General features: G+C 44.0%; 1 protein-coding gene across 2 annotated transcripts in view; it reads left to right on the top strand.

The window, feature by feature from the left end:
- The window catches only part of CDK14 (cyclin dependent kinase 14), a 483078-nt gene that overhangs the window by 347094 nt on the left and 114670 nt on the right, over nucleotides 1-21314 (top strand). The window lies entirely within an intron of this gene.

Below are 21314 nucleotides of genomic sequence, written 5' to 3'. Positions count from 1 at the left end.
CACACACACACACACACACACACACACACACACACACACACACACACTTTTCTGCACCCCCCAATTAATCCTGTCCCCACTCAATTCTTCCCTGCCATCTGCCTGTGCTCTAGCTCCCACACCAGTTCTGCTCCACCCACCCTGTCTCACCTCTGCTCCTCCTGCAGCTCTAGGGGATCTTCACCCCCTTCTGCCCCTTCCCAGGCTTGACATTGCAGAGAGGGAGATGGGAGGGAGGAGGAGATACCCTGCTGCTCCCAGAAGCGGACTGGGGAGGAGGGAGAATGGTGTCCACTCCTTAGAGGCCGCTCAAGGCAATCTGCCTCCCTAGGGAAAACTTTAGTGTGCCCCCATCCCATTGCTTAGAACAGAGGTTCTCAACTGGGGAAGCATGCCTCCCTTAGGGGTGGGGTGGGGAACCAAGCCTCATGGTTCAGTAGTTATGGCAGAGGTGTGGGGGGGCACAGTGGTTTCGTGTGGCAGCCCCTGCCACCCGCTGCTGCTGCCTAGTTTGCCTATAGCGGGAGCAGCCCCTGCTGCTCCTGACAGGAGTAGGAGAGAGAACTCTGTCTCCTGCAACAGCATTGATTGTCTGCCCTTCCCCAGGAGGCAGGAGAGTGGGGAAGGCAGCCAATCAGAGGGAGTATTCTCCCAGCCATGGCTGAAATTCATGAGAGGACTGGAGATTCTAATGTCATTGTGATACTGGCTCCAGTCCCAGCTGAAATCCTAGCACTCACAGAAAAAAATAAGAGTTTGCAACGCTGAATCATGCTGTTGCTGTTCAGCCAACTACACTTTCCGGTGGCATTGCTGAGAGGCCGGTTGCCACTGGTGCAGATGGGCCCACAGCATCTGTAATATAATCACTTACAACTAATTCTACAGTTCCTGGTCGGGAGCGTGATATAGAAGGATCGGCCATGGAGAAGAATCTGTGCCTCCTGATGGGGGAAGCAAGCATGTGAACATTACTGAAGGACAGCACCATCTTATTTATGCTCACTAGAGGGGACTAGAAAATTGTGTTCTGTTGCACCATCCTTAACATTGCTTGATAAGACAATGAGGTTGCATTTCTGTATCTTGAATATGACCAAACAATTTTCAGTGACAAGCAGGAGCTTGGCTTTACATTAATTTCTTTCTAGGATTTACATTAATTTCTTTCTGGGCTTATGTCCTACAAAATGATATAGCCATCACTAAAGAATCCTGAGGTATTTTAAGATGCAACTGATGGTTTAGAAAACTGGATTAGATGTTGAGACTTCTGATTTATAGACATATTGTATATTTTTAGAAGAAGGGATTGTCAAGGCTAAAGCCCCACTCTGGCACTTCTAGTACAGAAGGTGGGGGCCCGCAAAGATTCTAAAAATTAATACTGGCCATTCCAGGCTTGTATTAAACTCCCAAGGTTACAGCTTTTCTCTGACCTTGGATGGGTAGATGCCGCCACCACTGAAGTGCAAAACCCCTTTGAGAACCCAGGAAGGCGCACTTGGGAATTCCTTCCTGTGGGATACCCTCAACCCTTTCACACACACACCCACACCCCCGGGGAAGAGCTGAGAAAGAAAAACAAAGGAAAGGAAATCAGCTGTTGCCACCAGCTAATTAAACAATATTTGCACAAACCTCTTAAGACACACAAATCCAATTCTGTTCTTTAAAAAAGTAAATTTTATTAACTAAAAAAAAAGAAGAAAATACGTCTGGGAATTTAGGCTTTTGCTAGATTTAAAAAAAAACCTACAAGGATTAAGCATCAAGAATAGCTCTCTTGAGGTCCGGCTTAAAGGTTACAAGCAAAACAAAAGCATCTGGGATTAGCACAGAGGAATCCACAAGCCATAAAGAAATAAAAGGGATAAACCTAATCGCGTCTTCCTGGACGTTTCCTGTTCTACTTACTTATCTGGGGTTTTAGATGAGTAGTTTCTAGATATGATACTGATGATTTTTCATACCTGGCCCAAGCTTCTCACAGTATAACTGCTCCCTGTCTGCCTCTCCCCAAGGACAACAACAGACAGACAAAAGGGGAGTCTTGTTTCAATTTTAAAAAGTTCTAGCCTTCCCATTGGCTCTTTTGGCCAGGTGCCCACTCACTTCCTTTTACCTATGCATAGCAGTGAGACTTTTTAACCCGTTACCAGTAGAACAATTAGAGAACAGCTACTAAGAGGGATTTTATAGCTACTGGCTGGCTGGGTGTCCATAAAAGGAAGCTCCCGCCTCCTCCCCCTCACTCCCCCATTTATCACAGGGATGTTAGAATTGCAAGGTAATGATTTTTTCATAGTATTCTAAACTCCTGTACCAGCATTTCTATCCACGTTGCTATGGTCTAGTTACAAAAAATCTTATACAAGAGAGGAATTAAATTTTCCCTTGCATGCATAGCCATCATCACTAGAGGTTAGTATGAACGGAGGCACAGATGTTTTTCATAGAGAGAGAAGCAGCAACCACATCCAGTAATTAAAAAAGACATCTCTTAAATGGTGCTTAGACTGTTAGTGTCACAAAGTTACCATAACACACAAGCAAATGTATGTAATGATTTTTGAAGGGTTAGTTGATGAATTGAGCTACAGTATAAATGCTTTTATACATTTCTTCGGCCTCCTAGAATGTCAGCAATTTAGAGAGCGCATCACTGGGTATTTACAGGTAGTAAGTAGATATTCATAATCCACTCTAACTTCAGAACTCAGGAGATCTAAGAATGAGGGTTCACATGATTAGGGAATGCTCACATGCAGTGGAGCACTAGCTCTTCTGTAGTTAAAGTTAAGACCAGCTTTCTGTTTAAACCATGACTCTTCTAACTGCTCTACAATCCATTCAGTTACTCGGATTGCCTTGAAATTTGATGTGACTCATGGGGGCTCAGGGTTTGGTCCGTGACCAAATTTGGGATCATTTGACCAAGGGGTTCCTGAGATACAACCCTTCCCACCACATCCCAAAAAACCCTGCTTTTCTTAAAGTTGTTGACATATTTTGACAATGTTTTTTTGCCCAGACCCGGGGATCAAACTATGGTTCTGATCCTGGCACAAGGGTCTTACTTGTGTAAGGGTTACCCTGGAGAATGCGTGGCGCCCACTAGCCCCTTGGGAGAACAAAATTCAGAATGTTATTAGCAAAAGAAGTTGTTGTTCTCCAGTTAGGCTCACACCTAAGGGCTAGTCTACACCTTTAACATGTCTTGTGTGGTTGCGGCGCAGCGCTGGGAGAGAGCTCTTCCAGCGCTCTAAAAGAGCCACCTCAATGAGGGGCGTAGCTCCCAGCGCTGGGGCACTGTTTACACTGGCGCTTTACAGCACTGCAACTTGCTGCGCTCAGGGGGGTGCTTTTTCACCCCCCTGAGTGAGAAAGTTGCAGCACTGTTAATTGCCAGTGTAGACAAGCCCTAAGACTCTAACACAAACCACATTACACTGAGCATGTGCAGAGAGCGACAGAGGATTTCTAGTGGAAAGCTTCCACTGCAGCTGCAGGGGATGAGTAATATGCTTTTGAACCTGAACCAGCCCAGCCAGTGTAAGTTCAAGTCCAACCCAGGGCAGAAATCTGGAAAAGCTTTGAAGGCATGTTGCTAAAATCTTTCTGTAAACTGCCTTTTAATGGGGGGTGGAACGTAATCAAAGTATTCGTGAAAAAAATTAGACATGTGAATGGTTGCTGGGACGGAAGGTCATTAGGGGGCATGGTAATGCGGGAGAGGGAATTATGGGGATGGGTGGGAGAGGAGGTGGAGGACTCAGATTAGGTAGGAGGAGGAACACTGGGAAGGGCACATGAGGGTAAGTGGCAGGGATACTGGAGGAGAATAAGAGGCGTCTCAGACCCACATTCTCCCCTCCTGTGTGTGGGCCAGGATTGAAGGGAGAGAGGGGCCGAGTCCCTCTCCTTACCATCGTGTGTGTATGCGTGCCAGGATCTGGGGCCTTCTGTCCTTCTGGGGGTGGGGTCTGAGCCCCTCTCTCTGCCTCCCTTGGGATCTGGGAATGCCTGCTGTTCTGGGAGTGCTGGAGTCCCTCTCTCTACCCTCTCATGTGAGCCAGGATATGGGGAACCCCTGTCACTCTGGTGGAGAGCTGAGAACAGGCATACTGGAAGCATGCACCAAGGACACCATGCTGACACTGGGCTGAAGAGTTGAGAACCAGCATGCTTGATGCATATTAGGCTCGCCAGCATAGGGTGTCTGTGCTTGGGGGGGGGGGGGGAATGGGCACACCCACTGACATGAATAGTGCAGTTCACAAGTCTCAGAGCTTTTGTTTCACACTCATGCAACCCATAAGAGGATAACACACATGTACCCACACACTGCCCTGGACTGAACAGAAGCTCCCTACACTCGTACACTTAGCCTGCTCCACAGAAAGAACACCACAGCTACTACATTTACAACTCCTTCAACCCCCTATTACAGCCCCTTCACCCTTAGGATACCACCAGAAACTATACTTTCACTTGCCCTTCATTAAACTCAGCTATATTCATCTCCCACCTGCTGACAGGACCCCGGCAAGAAGACCCCGTGCCTTGCTATTGACACAGCCTGCACAGCAGTGATGAAATGGGGTATACTTGATCTCCCAGGATACACATGCACATAGTGGTCAGGGAGAGGGGCTCACACACACCCAGAGAGCCACAGCCTCCCAGATCACCCCATATCAAAATCATAGCTCTTCCAAGCTGCTCCAGTTTATTCCTCCACCGCTCAATGCAGCTAACACAGCTGAAGTGAATGCAGATAATTCCCAGTGGCTCTTGCCAGCTTCAGGGAGGCTGAGGTAAGGTATACATCTCCCCGCAAAACTAACTTCTTCGAGTGATGGTCCCTATCTGGATTCCAAACGTGGGTGTGCATGCGTGCCATGCACTGGGGCCGGAACTGTTTGTAGTAGTGTCTGTTGACCCACATGCGCGTTGTGTGTCAGCCGCATGGTGGATCTGAGGCTTTAAGAGGCTGTGCAGGTCGACGCCACTCCAGTTCCCTCTTACCGTCGTATGGCCTGTTCCTCTGTGTTCTTGGCTTGCTAAGAGAACCCTTTGTCCATTCCTGTTTTTTGTATGTAGCTTTCTAGTTGTATATAGTTACCAATAAAGCTAGGTTTTTTTCCCCGTTGGACTTCTTTCCCCGGGGGGTGACCACCCCACCCTTCCGGGGACTATGCCCCAGCAGGCTGGCTTCAAAAGCTGTGCTTTGTGGTCGTGTTCCTTCCAGGTGAGCAACAAGCACCAACGCTGCCTATATTGCCTCGGCAAAGACCATGTCATCGCCCACTGCTCCATCTGCTGCTCGTTCCTGCCTTGCACTCGGGAAGCCAGAGAACTTTGTCTCTGCAAATATTTGATGGAGGAGGCTATGCACTCATGTGGGCAATCGGACTCTGGATTGGCAGATCTGCCGGACTGGCACCCATCACCGCCGGTGAGCGCCCCCCCATCTCCCTCCCATTCACTGGCGCCCGCAGTACCGCCACAACCATAGAAGCCCCACTGTGTGCATAAGCCTGGCCATGGGCATAAGGGCAACTCCCCAACAGGGACCGCCCCTAAATGAAGTGTTGCCTCCCCGAGCCGCGCCAGGTCGGGTGAGAAGTTGTGCATCGACCCAGCCGCTCCACCTTCTAAGAAGCCCTGCCCAGAGCGTAAGTCGAAGCACCACTGCGAGCCACTGGCAACACCTCTGACCAAGGCCACCAGTCCGCCGCCTTCACTGCTGGTGCCATCGACACCACTGGGCTCCTCTGGACTCTCACACCCAGTTCCACATACGCTGGGCTGCCTGTCTCCACTGATGCCTATGGCCAAGCTGATGCAGCCGTACACTGGCTCCCTTCAGTGCTCCTGTTCCCCAGACACCTTGAGGCTTCCATCTCCAGGAGATGAACCTCTTAATCCTCCCTGAGCATCACCCTGCTCCGCCTCACTTCACACCACCAGCCCCACCTCTGCTGGACTTGTCTTCGGCGTTTGAGAGTTTTTCCGAGCCAGACCCCTCATTTTCACCTGCTCGCTCCTACAGCACGGATCCTTAGCAATAGCCACCCTACCCACCCACGTATGGACCTTCCACAGACGCGTGGTTCCACTATCTCCGAGGCTGCCAATGCCCAGCGACCCATATGCTTGGCCCTGTTAGCCTGCTTGGGACCCCTACTGCGACCATGGGGTTCCACCGATGCCACCTTACTGGCCATCCTCTGTTTTTGATGAATCACAGGATGTTCCTGTTCGGCCAGCATCACCGGTACCACCGGTCCCCACTGGGGCCTTGTCATCCCTGGACGATGCGCTTATTCCACCTTCCCTCTCCCCTCTGGACAACCATACCCAGTGCCATGACCTGCTTTGGAGAGTAGCTGCGGCTCTTAACCTCCCAGTGGAGAAGGTGCAGGATGCGCAAAACCAGTTCCTGGATATTCTGCAACTGCAGGGGCCCTCCTGAACTACCCTCCCTATCCACAAGACCATCCTTCAACTGGTCCAGGCAGTCTGGCACAATCCCCCCTCCTGTGCCCCTACTCCAAATTTTGTTGAAGTGTGTTTGTCCCATGTAAGGGTACGGACTTACTATTTACCCATCCGCCCCCCCAACTCACTCGTGATCCATGTGGCAACCGAACATGTCTCCCAGTAACGCCTCAATGCCACCCCCCCCAAAATGGGAGACGAAGAAATGAAACCTTCTGTGGCACCGAGTTTATTCCTCCGCGGGCCTCCAGTTTCATATTGCCAATTACCAGGCCATATTGGCAAAATATGATTTCCTTTCCTACTGAAAGATGGTGGAGTTCCAGGCCTTTCTCCTGGGGGTGAAACCTCAGGATTTCCAGACACTGCTGGATAAGGGCAAGCTGGTCGCCAAGGTGGCCTTCCAAGCCATCATTGACGCCGCTGACACCGTGTCACGTGCTCTAGCGACCGGTGTCATGCTCCACCAGGATTCTTATGACACTATACTCACAAGAAGTAAACTCCTTATTGCAACAGGGAGCAGAATATCAAGGAACAGGGTTCTACTCAACTTACTTCCTGATACCCGAGAAGAAAGGCGGGTGGAGACCAATCCTCGATCTATGCCTCCTCAATCATTTCATATGCAAACTCAAATTTTGCATGGTCACATTGGCAGCGATAATTCCATCCCTAGAGAATAGCCTGTAATTCATGGCTCTCAATATGAAGGATAATTTCTTCTAAGTTGATATTCACCCCACCCACAGATTTTTTTAAGATTCATGGAGGGTACCGAGCATTTCCAATACAGGATATTTCTTTTTGGAATAGCTACTGCTCCCACAGTCTTCACCAAGGTTTTTTCCATAATAGCAGCTCACATCAGGTGTTATGGCCTCTTTGTGTTTCCATATCTCAACAACTGGCTCCTTGCTGCCAAATCCCGACAGGAAGCACTTGCACCAACCTCTATGTTACTCAGCCACCTTTCTTCTCTAGAAGTCAGGGTCAACATTGAGAAGTCTATTCTCAACCCAACACAATCTTTGGATTTCATCGGGGTACTATAAACTCTGTCACAGCATGAGCTTACCTACCCACAGACAGATTTCAGGCAATGAATGTTGTCATAGCTTGCATCATGAATCAACCCTTAATGTACCAGCCTGGTCTTGCCTGTTTCTCCTTGTCCACATGACTTCGTGCACCTATGTGACCCCCTTCGCAAGACTCCACCTCTGCTGCCTTCAGACATGGCTCCAGTTCATTTATTCACCAACCAGTCACTCTGTAGACCACATGCTGACAGTCCCTGCCAAAGTACTGTCATCCTTTCTGTGGTGGACAGACCCACATCACGTACGCCTGGGGGTCCTCTTTCTTCCCTCCTCCTCAGTCAAAATTATTATCACAGATACATCCCTGTTAGGCTGGGAAGCCCCTACGGATGACCACACAGCTCAAGGAACGTGAACACCCTGAGAATCCAGGATGCACATAAATATCCTGGAACTCTGACCTGTAAGGCGGGTGTGCAAATTCTTCCTTCCGCTCATTTGCTTTCATCATGTCCTTTTCATATCAGACAACACCAGCACTGTTTTCTATATCAACAAACAAGGGGGAACAAGATCTACCACTTTATGCGCAGATATGGTCAATCTCTGGAACTGGTGCATCAACCACCAGATCATCCTATCCGCAGCCTGTCTTCCTGGGGCACAGAATGTACTTGTGGACTCACATTTTGTGATCAACCACAAGTGGAAACTTCACGACACAGTGGTACATGCCATCATCGCATGATGGGGGACCCTGACTAGAGACCTATTCCGCTTCCCAGATGAACAGGAAATGCACCACGTACTGGTCCAGGGAAGCCGTTGGCCACCATGCTCAGGATGACGCCTCCTCCTCTCTCCTGGTCTGACCAACCTCCATTTGAAAAAATTGAATAATTATCATGTTGACAGTTTTCCTTTAATAATGTGGATGGGGTAGCTGCCAGTTATAACTGGCCCACACAATTACTGAATCATTATCTAACTTAGCCCAGTGACACACATTTTCAATCTTGACAGTTAAAATTTGCACACCCCAAATTTAGTGATTGAGTCAGTGATTTGGTACACATTCAAATAGGAAAGATCCAAGCTGTAATTGGTGTACGTGAGGGAACTAATGAGCAAAAGTGAGGCTTTATCCCACCTTTCTGATTTTCTCTTTTCCACTTCCCTGATTCAATCCCCAGTGCAATTTAGAGACTGGCAGAGAAGGCAGATTATTGTTGTATTGTGCTAATGTACTTTACTGGTAAGACAGTATGGGGTAACATAGAAATGGGTTATTCATAACCTGCCCGTAAGTCCAAAAGTGCCCTCCTTACATAGGCTTCAATTCAGGAAAGCACTTAAGTATATGTCCTTACCTTTAATCATTGACTTCAATGGGACTTGAGCACATAAGTGTCTTCCTGAATCAGGGACAATATGTCTTCCTTATCTCCATCAGCAAATCTTCACTGAAGAGATGAATTCATTATTTTAAGTGAGAGAATCATCTTATCCTGGGGCAGGTCTGATTCTTAATAATATGGTTAAGTCAGTTTGAGACCAACAAAGCAGAGCTTAAATCACATGACTGTCATGTAGCTCTGAGTACTACTGCTGGAGTGCAGTAAAAAGCCCTAATTGTATATTCTTGCTTTCTATAATACTTGAGGATTTGGATGGACTGCATGGTTCACTTGTCTTTTCTACCTTTAGATGACATAATAGCAATATAAATGTTAAAATCTCAAGTATGAAAGTGGTATGCTATAGAGTAGTCACAAATACAATACATTATTGTTTTTCAGTATTAAAAATGTATTTACTTTGAAAGTAAAGAAAGCACACTTTATAGAAGCCTGTTTACTAATCTGTTCAAAATATTACTGTGATAAATGTTTAAATATTTGCATTGAAACAAATCACATTTGGTTTTAAGTAGAGAAGAACAGTAATCAAGAAATGCACATTAAACTAGCATGATTTTATTAATAATATGAAAAATGCCTTGAACATAAGAACGGCCGTACCGGGTCAGACCAAAGGTCTATCTAGCCCAGTACCCTGTCTACCGACAGTGGCCAATGCCAGCTGCCCCAGAGGGAGTGAACCTAACAGGCAATGATCAAGTGATCTCTCTCCTGCCATCCATCTCCACCCTCTGACAGACAGAGGCTAGGGACACCATTCCTTAACCGTCCTGGCTAATAGCAATTAATGGACTTAACCACCATGAATTTATCCAGTTCTCTTTTAAACTCTGTTATAGTCCTAGCCTTCACAACCTCCTCAGGTAAGGAGTTCCACAAGTTGACTGTGCGCTGCGTGAAGAAGAACTTCCTTTTATTTGTTTTAAACATGCTGCCTATTAATAAACCTGCTGCCTATTAAACTCCTTGCATTTTAAGTGGTATAGTTTAGAGAAGCCGATTATCAATACTGCTGAAAATAAAGCTAACAAAATCAAAATTCAATCCGCTTTAATTCTTTGCATAGCTTTTTTTTTTTTTTTTCCATGTTCTAGATTTTCTTCAAGGCAAATAAATGGTATAGGTATAATAGCTCATGTGTTTTCTGACTGATGAAAGAAAAAAAACTCGTTTTATGTTACTTAAAATGCAAGTACTTATTTTTTCAATTCTCATAGCAGACCAGTGGTTCCTTCAGCGGTCTGCTAATAAGCTCACTAGTGAGTTCTGCTGAAATTCTCTTCTGTTTGAACCTGTCCTTGATGCAAGGCTGTCAGAAAGAGCCTGTTTATCAAGCATATGTTTGCAGTGGAGAGCACTTAGGTATATGTATGAGCACATGTGTGTGTATATATAGGCACATAAAGCCACCTACTCACTCTTATTCTGTTTGTTAGCTTTTTAAATGCTAATAATAATTTACAGGCTGTAGAAGGATAAAATAGTTTATTTTTCTTTCTGGTGAGAAATATTGATATCATGTATCTGCTTTTGCTAGTAAGATAGCCACACAGTGTAACTATACAGAGCTCTGATCTGTTTACATAGCACTTAGTTATGAACAGACCATTTCATTAGTTGAGAGTTTTTACTAGCTTGAACCTGTTTTCAGAAGCAAATCTTAAACATGTTTTAATGTCTGTGCAATTTACAGAAAATCTGAAGTCACTCATTTGTTTCATGTGGTAGAACATCATCTTCAACTAGTGAAATACAAAGCTTGTATGAAAATCCATCTTAACAATGAGACATGCTTCTGATGATGGTGATCATTGTACATTTAGCATAGTAATTCAGAGAAAATCAAGTTTATTTTGCTCAATTTAATTATAAAGGTTTTTCAGATAACATTGGTTCCCTTTAAAATTAGTAATTTTCATATTCAACGCAGCATTATTTTAGTTTTAAATTCCAGGCAAATTTAATATACTTGCCTACCACTGTGTTCTTACACAAAATAAATTAATGTAGAGAAATTTAAAATTATCTAAAAGGATTTGATTCCCTAATAACTGTAGTCACTATTTGAGTCAGTGACTCAAACCAAGTCATAATAAATATGCACTTTCAGTCCCACTACTTAACAGGATTTCTTTTTAATTACATGTTGATGAAAGTAAGAAGTACTTTCATTCTACCGCTCATACAGCCTTCTTGGCAGTAGCTTGCATACTTTAGAGTATGCTTTCTCATAGATTCATAGATAAGATTAGGGTTGGAAGAGACCAGAGGAGGTCATCTAGTCCAACCCCTGCTTAAAGCAGGACCAACCCCAACTAAATCATACCAGCCAGGGCTTTGTCAAGCCAAGCCTTAAAAACCTCTAAAGATGGAGATTCCACCACCTCCTTAGGTAGCCCATTCTAGTGCTTCACCACCCTCATAGTGAAATAGTTTTTCCTAATATCCAACCTAGACCACCTCCACTACAACTTGAGACCATTGCTCCTTGTTCTGTCTTGGGCCCCCACTGGGAACAGCCTAGCTCCATCCTCTTTGGAACCCCGCTTCAGATAGTTGAAGGCTGCTATCAAATCCTCCTCACTCTTCTCTTCTGCAGACTAAATAAGCCCAGTCCCCTCAGACTTGCCTCATAAGTCATGTTCCCCAGCCCCCTAATAATTTTCGTTTCCCTCCACTGGACTGTCTCCAATTTGTCCACATCCTTTCTGGATGCAATACGCCAGATGTGGCCTCACCAGTGCCGAATAGAGGGGAATAATCACTTCCCTTCGATCTACTGGCAATGCTCCTACTAATGCAGCCCAATATGCCCTTCTTGACAACAAGAGCACACTGTTGACTCATATCCAGCTTCTCATCCACTGTAATCCCCAGGTCCTTTTCTGCAGAACTGCTGCTTAGCCAGTCGGTCCCCAGCCTGTAGCAGTGCATGGGATTCTTCCATCCTAAGTGCAGGACTCTGCACTTGTCCTTGTTGAACCTCATCAGATTTCTTTTGGCCCAATCCTCCAATTTGTCTAGGTCACACTGGACCCTATCCCTACCCTCCAGCATATCTACCTCTCCTCCCAGTTTAGTGTCATCCGCGAACTTGCTGGTGGTGCAATCCATCCCATTATCCAGATCATTAATGAAAATTTTGAACAAAACCAGCCCTAGGACAGACCCCTGGAGGCACTCTGCTTGATACTGGCTGCCAACTAGACATTGAGCCTTTGATCACTACCCGTTGAGCCTGACAATCTAGCCAGCTTTCTATCCACCTTATAGTCCATTCATCCAATCCATACTTCTTTAACTTGCTGGCAAGAATACTATGGGAGACCGTATCAAAAGCTTTGCTAAAGTCAAGGTATATTATATCCACCGCTTTCCCCATATCCACAGAGCCAGTTATCTCATCATAGAAGGCAATCAGGTTGGTCAGGCACGACTTGCCTTTGGTGAATCCATGTTGATTGTTCCTGATCACCTTCCTCTCCTCCAAGCGTTTCAAAATGGATTCCTTGAGGACCTGCTCCATGATTTTTCCGGGGACCCAGGTGAGGCTGACCAGTCTGTAGGTCCCCGGATTCTTTTTTTAAAGATGGGCACTATATTTGCCCTTTTCCAATCGTCCGGGACCTCCCCCGATCACCACGAGTTTTCAAAGATAATGGCCAATGACTCTGCAATCACATCAGCCAACTCCCTCAGCACCCTCAGATGCATTGCATCCGGCCCCATGGACTTGTGCATATCCAGCTTTTCTAAATAGTCCTTAACCTTTTCCTTCACCACTGAGGGATGCTGACCTCCTCCCCATACTGTGCTGCCCAGTGCAGCAGTCTGGGAGTTGACCTTGTCTGTGAAGACCAAGGCAAAAAAAGCATTGAGTACTTCAGCTTTTTCCACATCATCTGTCACTAGGTTACCTCCCCCATTCAATAAGGGTCTCACACTTTCCCTGATCACCTTCGTGTTGCTAACATACCTGTAGAAACCCTTCTTGTTACCCTTTACATCCCTTGCTAGCTGCAACTCCAATTGCACTTTGGCCTTCCTGATTACACCTCTGCATGCTCAAGCAATATTTTTTTATATTCCTCCCTAGTCATCTGTCCAAGTTTCCACTTCTTGTAAGCTTCCTTTTTGTTTTTAAGCTCACTGAAGATTTCTCTGTTAAGCCAAGCTGGTCGCCTCCCATATTTGCTATTCTTTCTGCACATTGGGATGGCTTGTTCCTGCGCCCTCAATAAGGCTTCTTTAAAATACAGCCAGCTCTCCTGGACTCCTTTCCCCCTTATATTAGCCTCCCAAGGGATCCTGCCCATCAGTTCCCTGAGGGAGTCAGTCTGCTTTTCTGAAGTCCAGGGTCTGTATTCTGCTGCTCTCCTTTCTGCCTTTTGTCAGGATCCTGAACTCACTGTTGCCCAGGTTGCCACCCACTTCTACTTCCCCTACCGATTCCTCCCTGTTTGTGAGCAGCAGGTCAAGAGGAGTATGGCTCCTAGTTGGTTCCTCCAACACTTGCACCAGGAACACTCTCCAAAAACTTCCTGAATTGTCTGTGCACTGCTGTATTGCTCTCCCAGCAGATGTCAGGGTGATTGAAGTCCCCCATGAGAACCAGGGCCTGTGATCTGGAAACTTCTGTTAGTTGTCCGAAAAAAGCCTTGTCTACCTCATCCTCTTGGTCTGGTGGTCTATAGCAGATGCTCACCACAACATCATCCTTGTTGCTCTTGCCTTTAAACTTAACCCAAAGACTTTCATCAGGCTTTTTCTCCAGTTTAATGGTGCTCTGAGCAATCATACCGCTCTTACATATAGTGTAACTCCTCCACCTTTTCTCCCCTGCCTGTCCTTCCTGAACAGTTTATACCCATCCATGAGAGTGCTCCAGTCATGTGAGTTACCCCACCAAGTCTCTGTTATTCCAATCACATCATAGTTCCTTGACTGTGCCAGGACTTCCAATTCTTCCTGCTTGTTTCTCAGGCTTCTTGCATTTGTGTTCAAGCGCCTAAGATAATTAGCCGATTGCCCTACTTTCTCAGTATGAATCAGGAGGCATCCCCTGTTGCACCCTCCTCCTTGTGTTTCCTCCCGGTATCCCACTTCTCCAGTCACTTCAGGGCTTAGGCCTCCATCCCTGGCGAACCTAGTTTAAAGCCCTCTCACTAGGTTAGCAAGCCTGTCTGCAAAGATGCTCTTTCCTCTCTTCATCAGGTTGATCCCATCTCTTCCTAGCAGTCCTTCTTCCTGGAACAACATCCCATGGTCGAAGAATCCAAAGCCTTTTCTCCTACGCCACTTGCGTAAACACACATATACTTCCACAATTTAATGGTCCCTACCTGGGCCTATTCCTTCAACGGGGAGGATGGACGAGAACACAACTTACACCTCAAATTCCTTTATCCTTCTTCCCAGAGCCACATAGTCTGCAGTGACCTGCTCAAGGTCATTCTTGGCAGTATCATTGGTGCCCACCCACATGGAGAAGTAGGAAGGGTAGCAGTCTGAGGGCTTGATCAGTCTCGGCAGACACTCCATCACATCCTGAATTCCTCCAGGCAAGCAGCACACTTCTCGAGTTTCCCAGTCTGGACGGCAGATGGATGACTCCATCCCCCTTAGGAGGGAATCTCCAACCACTATCACCCATCTCTTGGAAGTGGTGGTCGTGGAACCGCCATCGCTAGGATAATGCATCCCATGCCTTCTTGTCGATGGGGTTGCCTTCTGTTCCCTTCCCTCAGAGGACTCTTCCAAACCATTCTCCACCCTAGTATCTGTACAGAGAGACTGAAAACGGTTTCTTACCTCTATCTGCATTGGGGGTACATGGGTTCTCCTCTTTCGTCTTCTGGAGGTCACATGCTGCCAATTGTCTTCCCTGTTCTTCACTGCCCTCGGATTCTTCAGCATGCTGTGCCTGCAGTACCAAACACTGACTTCTATCCAGAAAGTCAATGCAGGGTTGATACTTGGGTCTGTAGTCCTTTAACCTTCTCTTCCAATATGGAGACCAGCTTTCACTTCATACAGACAAAGTTGCTTTTGTCCTCTGGGAGAAAGACAAACATGGCACATCCTGTGCAGGTCACAACAGCTGATCGCTCACTTTTCCTATTGTCTTCCTTCTAAGAGCCTCTTCAGATGTTGTATTTACTGCTCACAGAAGCCTGAAAGGCAAAAACTCTGTGGGAATCCTCCCCCCAACTCCCAGGCAGATTCCCTCTGTTTGCCTCTCCTCTGATCATCACTCACTCAGTTCGCAATTGGCTGCTTTTTTATAAGGCTGCTGGCTCAAAGCAGTTGCCCTGGCTCAAAGCCTTCCCTCCAATCAACCACTCAATGCCCACCTGGAACAAAGCACTCCCAATTAACACTTTTCAATCAAACAATCACACGGTCAAACAGTCCCTGCAACTAGCACCAGTCAAACAAATGGTCACAGCAGACAGACACTCCTCTATTCACCCTACCAGCCCCTCCACCCCCCTTGTAATGCAGCACTCACCTTAGCTCCTCTGGGACTGTTCCCAGGCAAACTCCCTCTGTTTGCCTCTCCTCTGTTCACTGCTCCAGTATGATTTATTCACAGTAGTGTCTAGTCCTGTCCGTCTTATAGTTCTACGAGAGAAGTAGCATGTAGGTGGATTTTGGCTAGTGAGGTTTGGTTTCTCCCATAAATTCTGACTCTCTCATTACAGGTGGCAAATTTATGTTTTCTTTCATCATAGCCCTTCTCCTCCATAGTGTAACAATGAGCTATTCGCTTATACCGTTCCTCAATAAATCAGGTTATTCAAGTGCCTTCTCATGTTGATTCATTTTCAGTTTCATCCTGATTCATTTTTCCCATACCAGGAGTTCTCAAACTTTTACATACGGGGACTTCCCCCCCCCCCCATGATGATCTTTCTCCCATTTCTACCTGGGATTCCCGTCCATTTAGCAATATGGCAAGAAAAGGGAAATTGTGACCTCCTGGTCTACAGGTTGAGAACCCTTGCCTTATACAGTTCACATGCTCTCACCATTAGACATTTATTTTTGAATAATCTCCAAATAAATTCAGGAAGAGATGTTACATCTCCAGCATTCCTACGTAGATTCTTGACTAAATTTGTTATTTTGTCGGGATGAGATGTTTGTTTTATATTTATATATTCTTTAAATTATTAACCTAGAAAAAGTTGAGCTAACCTAAAAAAATGTGTGGATTTTGTGATGGAAGGAGGGAAGGTGGTGGTTAGCCCCAGAACCATTTGGTTCTCACAAGACAGACTTAAGAGAAGATAATACCTACTTCATATGCTTTGCACTTATAGATCTCAAAGTGATTTACAGAGGAAGTAAATATCATCTCAGTTTTTACATGGATGGATTTTTATGTGGAGCTGTTCTGAAATAATGTATGGTCTAAAGTACGGGTACTCATCCCGGGCTGGGGAGATGGCAACCTTTCTATCTTTCTTTATGGCTAAATTGTGAGGGTAGTTAAAAAACTTATGAAAAGGGAGCACCAATGATTTTATATATTGTAATATTCTGGCGTAGGGTGAAATTGTTGTCCTACTGAAGTGATGTAAACACTTCTGTTGATTTTCAGTATGGCAATAGCATGGGAAAAGTTAAGAATAACTGGTTTGAAGTTATGAATTTGGTGACTGGTGGCACTGAGACAATGGAAGTTTCTGAAGGAAAGGAATTTATATCTGGAATGTTATCTGGGAATTTAAATTTCACCCAGTGGTCTAGATAAATAGTATAGGCAGGCCTGTTTGTTTAATAGTGCAGATTCATCATTAATATATTTATTCTTTAGTTTATTAACCAAGTAAAAGTTGGTTTAACCTAAAAAGGTCTCTTTATATGTGGGGATAAAGGGGTTATAGACTTTATGGATTTGAGAAAATATTGGAAAGAGACTACTTTTCTGGAGCTACTCTTTGAAGCTGGCTGAGGTGAGCATTAGTATGAGGCTCTGGTTAGAGTAGGCATATCTAAGAGTTTACAAATATCTTTCCGTGTTTAATCTCTTTCCTTGTTTACCTAGAGATTTTATAAAGTAATATGTAAGGCTTCTTGGACTGGAAGGGAGAGTGTTAATAGGCTGATCCACTCTGGGGGATTTTGAATATCAATTAGGAGAAGCAGAAACATAATCATGCTGCATAGTAATAGAGTTTGAAAATCCTTCTTTTTCAAAGATGAGGGTTAGTATTTCTCCCTTCTTCCTACAGGGATTGTTTTGCCAGATAAATGTGGTGCAGACAGGATTTCTTTAAGGAGAGGTTTAGAACAGAGCAGGAGGCTGTATATAAAGGAAGCATGAATTTCAGTAATATAGTCATTTTGGTTTTACTTCTCCTTCCTAACAACATCAGGGCAAGATTTATCAATTTCTTTGTCACATTTCATTTGGTATAACAATGGTTTATAGTTTTGTAGTGCAACCAAAATAGGTCTTCTGGACATTAAGGCCAGAATTTTCAAAGCAGCTTAAGGGAGTTAGGTGCCTAATCATCATTTGGATTTGTGCACCTAGCTTCAATAGGCCTTTTTGAAAATCCCATCTTACATTTTTTTGGTCATCTAAAGATGCAGAATTAATTGTAAGAGGGTGGTTAAGTGTCAATATGTTTCCTCTTTAGTTTAAGGTTAGCACTTTTGTTGACTTTATGATGTGCAATTTTGCTGAAATGTTTAATGATTCCTACAATTTTTTTTTGTAGTATGGAGTGGGATTACTGGACACATAGTACAATGTTGCCAATGTGGAGTTCTGATGATGGGTTCTGTTATTGACTTGAATTCTTTTGGTTACAGAGCATGAAGATTTTTTTTAACATTGTTTTATTACCCAGTATCAGTTGTATGCTCACACTAAGTAAGTAAAACCAAGTATTGAATCCTAGTGCACAAAGATGCACCAGTATCCCTTAAGGGCAGGATCAATAAAATATGCATCAGTATTCTGTACCAGGGAAGCCTGCACTGTGCTACTGGTCGGTCTAATCTAATCTATCTAGTCATTCAAACTGCACTCATTACCATGGTTCAGTTTGCACAAACCTGTGCAAGAGCTCAAAAAAGATTTGGGGGGAGGAGGGATGTCCAAAAATGTGCACAGCTTTGCACAAGCTTCAGTATTATTTAATATAACTTATTTACACTTGATTTGTGTTTACAAGCCAAACTATCCCAAATCCACTGTTTTGATGTAGCACACATCCCCAAGTGCTTGGGTCACACAGTTTGGATCCACCAACATGGGAACAGTCATTGCAGTTGTTCACGACTAGAACTGACCAAAGGGCAACAATTCCATTTCACAGCAATTTTCAAGGTTTTGCCTTTTTTTTTTTTTCATTCTTCATTCAGAGCAAAGTTCTTCATCCCAGATCACTCTGATTCAGAGCAGGGACTTTTACCTGGATCTCCCACATCCCAGACCAGTGTCTCCCTCTCTTTGTGATGGAAGTGTCATTGAAACAAATACATCTCTGCTAAACTTTCCAGCTTTTATAAAACAGCATATTTTGGTGTAATTTTATTACAATGTTCTGACCAGCTCTATTCACAACCTCTTGTGTTGGAACCCCCCTCACATGATGGATGGGTGTCTCGTCAGCCTCCCAGGTGCCATGCTGGAGCATATTGTTGCTACATCTCCATTTTTCTCTCATTTTTGCCTGACCCTTTCTCTGTCTCCTTCCCTCCCTTCCTACACTGCCCCCCCTCCACCCAGCTTATATTTTTCTATTTCTTTGAGTGCTTTCCTGTTTTGTCACCCTCTCCCTTTTTCCACACTCACTAGAAGGCTACATGTTGCCCAGTTTGGGTGGTCCACTGGTGTCTCCATCGAGCTAAATGGGAAAATTACCATTGACTTCAGTAGAGCCAAGATCTCATCCCAAGACAACAGTGGATGAGCCATTAAGTGATGGGCTTGGTTTAAGACAAATTATAATGCTACTTTCTCTATTAATTTGTCATCACATTCCCATTGCTGAGATTATATCTGTTCACTTAATACATAACACATAATTAAGTCCTGGGTTTTTACACCTGTTATGCCTTTTTTTATATCAGATTACGGACACTGTCTCCCACTACTGTCTTCACCGCTCCATTATCTGGCATGTAATAATGGTTCTGAGTACACCTCTACCCCGATATAACGCTGTCCTCGGGAGCCAAAAAATCTTACCGCGTTATAGGTGAAACCGTGTTATATTGAACTTGCTTTGATCCGCCGGAGTGCGAAGCTCCACCCCCCCCCCCCGGAGTGCTGCTTTACCACATTATATCCGAATTGGTGTTGTATCGGGTCGCGTTATATCGGGGATAGAGGTGTACTTGCATAGTGTGCTTCATTGAGAGGTCTAGCATTCTTTTTATCTCTTTGTAATGTTACAGTTACATTAGTTTTAGTACATACTGTACAGTATGTAATGAAGATGTATATAAAAGGAGAATTCAGAATTTTCTGTGGTGTTATTCTGTATGCCTCAGAAGAGTATTAATTTATTTATTTAATTACAGTATATGCACAGAGAACTGAAGTGGAAACTTTGTGCAATTATGTAGTCACTTATTTCTCACTTCTCTACTATTCTTCTTTCCTTCCTTAACCCCTGCTGGTGTGCCTCCACTGCAGTACCAGAACAGGATAGAAATAGGTGAAAAATCACCCTGCAGGTTTAAATTAATTGCTCTCTCTGTTACGCTACAAGCTAGTGAGTGCCTTAGATAACGTGCTATGAATTTTCTTCAATTCAACCATAATTGGAATGGGAAGGTTCTGTAATTACTGAAGTTCTTGGTAGTTTACTAAGCTTTTTATTAGAATAGAGGAGCATAAAAACATTCAGCATTGTATTGTTTCATATTACTACCACTCATGTATATCATCAGTAATTTTATGGTATTTTTATCAGGGAATCATCACACAAAAGTTTTCACTCTTTTATGACTTTCATAATAGTTTGCCAGTCAACAAATTCTATTTTGTGAGGTACATTTGTTGAGGAACAAACTTTTTTATTACTAGAGTATTCAAATCCTATCACTTTTTATCTTGTGCATCTGAGAGTTGATTTTTTTCCAATTTTCAAATAAAAATATTAAAATAATAAATCAAAATAACATAAATACAGAGAGATGAATGGTTCTTATGGATCCAGCTTAAGAGTTCTTAAATTTGGGGAGAAAATGTAAAAAGGGTGCCTTGCTCAACAGATCTGCTTCTTGAATATTTAGAAGTCTCCTTTCTTTGCTGACTAAAATACATTTTTCCTAGATTTTACTCCTGTACTACTGCAGTAGTACAGTCAAGTAGTACTGTTCTAGCTCATGTTTCAGCTACAGAATTATTAACTATGATTCACTTGCAAAATCTTTATTGTTGGTGATGCACAAACTAGAAGAAGCCATCTTGACTTTCTAATCCTTGGGTTGGTCTATAACATGGCCTTAAAAAGCTCTACTGACATAACTATGTTTGTTAGGGATGCGATATTTTTTGTCAAGGTAGCTATGCCAGTAAAATCGTTGGTGTAGACACAGTTATGCTGGTATTAAGATACATTATCCTGGTATAGCTTATTTTGGTTCCTAAACTAGAATAAGCTATTTCAATATAAGGCACCTTTATACTGGTATAAATGTATCTAAACTAGGAGTGTTTCACTGCTCTAACTATGCTGGAAAAAAGTCTGAAATCCTATGGTTCCATTTTTACCAAGTTACTTTGCTGAGGTGAGCTGCATTTTAATTCCACCCAGCTGTTTTTATTGATTACATGCCGCTCATTCTGGTCATGTATTTTGTTGCAACTTTAAAGAAAAATATTGTCATTGACAGTTGGATTTTCCTATTGTGTTGTCTGTCACCGTGTACATTGTTTTCAGAGTTGCCAGTAGTTATGGGGCAAGGTTACTTATACAAATAAAGAACAATTCAACTAATTTTAAGTTGCTCCTGAAAACCAAAGGTTGCTTTCATTTTGTTGTTTCTGATGGTGTGATCGATTAGTACAAAAAAATTGCTGTAACTTCATGGCCCTGTACTATGTGCAGCACTTATAGAAAATAAAGTCCCCTTTTAAAGGGTCTTTAAAGTTTTAGCGGAAATCTAGGTAGCATCTCATTGAGCGCATAATGTTGGGCAGATCTATCCAAACTACTTAACATGACACAGCAGTAGGAGAGTTGGCCTGTTACAGCATCCCATGTTTACAGTGTGGTGTAGTTTGTGATTTGAAGGTATTTATCAAGCATGTCTGTTGTTAACTGGGACACACTTTGCTCCTGTTCAGAAGAGCAACACAATGCCTAGCCCC

This window comes from Terrapene carolina, unplaced genomic scaffold, assembly GCF_002925995.2.
Source record: "Terrapene carolina triunguis isolate 2854851 unplaced genomic scaffold, T_m_triunguis-2.0 Scaffold84, whole genome shotgun sequence".
Lineage (NCBI taxonomy): Eukaryota > Metazoa > Chordata > Testudines > Emydidae > Terrapene > Terrapene triunguis.
This window is presented reverse-complemented; position numbering and strand designations above follow the sequence as displayed.